Genomic DNA, 810 nt, shown 5'->3' with positions numbered 1-810 from the left:
GTCTTGCCTCAGCTCTGTGGCTCAGTTTTGATTGAATGATTTCCAAGTAAATGCTGCATAAGTTTATATGTTTTTATTTCTGTATTTATCTTTCAGAAACCTCATGTGTTTTAGGAGCTGTTGGGAGTAGGACCCACTGATATTATGTACTCCTCGTTAACACGTAATGACAACTAAGTCTCGCTGGTTCCGTTACTGATTCCCTGCTCAGCCCATGTGTCTGGGTACTTACTACGTGCCAGGGGATTAGACATGAATTAGATTAGCCTTACTCATCAGTGTGTTTCTACAGCTCGTGGAATACAGCTGCCAGAGAGAGACACAGAGACTTAAACCATGGTGTGTAAAGGCCCTATGGGCAGGAGACACAAACTTGGATCGCATTCTCTAGTTGACCATTGATCCTGGGCATGTTACTCGGTCTCTCTGAATTTAAATGTGAAGAGTGACCTGGTGGCTAAGGCGCTGGATCCCCATAGCTAGCTGACTGCACAACTCAGGTCCTAGACCGTGCGGCTTGAAAAACACTGGTCACATGTGCTTGTGTGCCCAGAATCCCGAGAGGGGATCGGAGAAGGGACTGCAACATGGCCATCCCCAGGGGGTGATTTCTCACTGCCCCACCTTCCCCAGCTCACTCTGGGGTCGTACACACCCTATAACAAAACTGAAGAAAAAAAAATAGAAAGGAGCCTTCTTAGCATAGGGCGTGGGCACATATATGCTTGTGTGATTTTCAGTAGAAGCCATGTGTCTTTGAATATTTATGGATACAAAGCACTCCCTAGAGATGTCTTTTTTTTTTTTTTT

The 810-nt window shown here is 45.3% G+C and overlaps 1 protein-coding gene across 1 annotated transcript in view; it reads left to right on the top strand.

Annotated features, from left to right (window-relative positions):
* The window catches only part of TAMM41 (TAM41 mitochondrial translocator assembly and maintenance homolog), a 56,525-nt gene that overhangs the window by 41,622 nt on the left and 14,093 nt on the right, over window positions 1-810 (top strand). The gene's annotated exons all lie outside the window — the stretch shown is intronic.

This window comes from Tupaia chinensis, unplaced genomic scaffold (genome assembly GCF_000334495.1).
Source record: "Tupaia chinensis unplaced genomic scaffold, TupChi_1.0 Scaffold000704_1, whole genome shotgun sequence".
Taxonomy (NCBI): domain Eukaryota; kingdom Metazoa; phylum Chordata; class Mammalia; order Scandentia; family Tupaiidae; genus Tupaia; species Tupaia belangeri.
The sequence above is the reverse complement of the archived record's forward strand: the minus strand, read 5'-3'. Positions and strand labels throughout refer to the sequence as shown.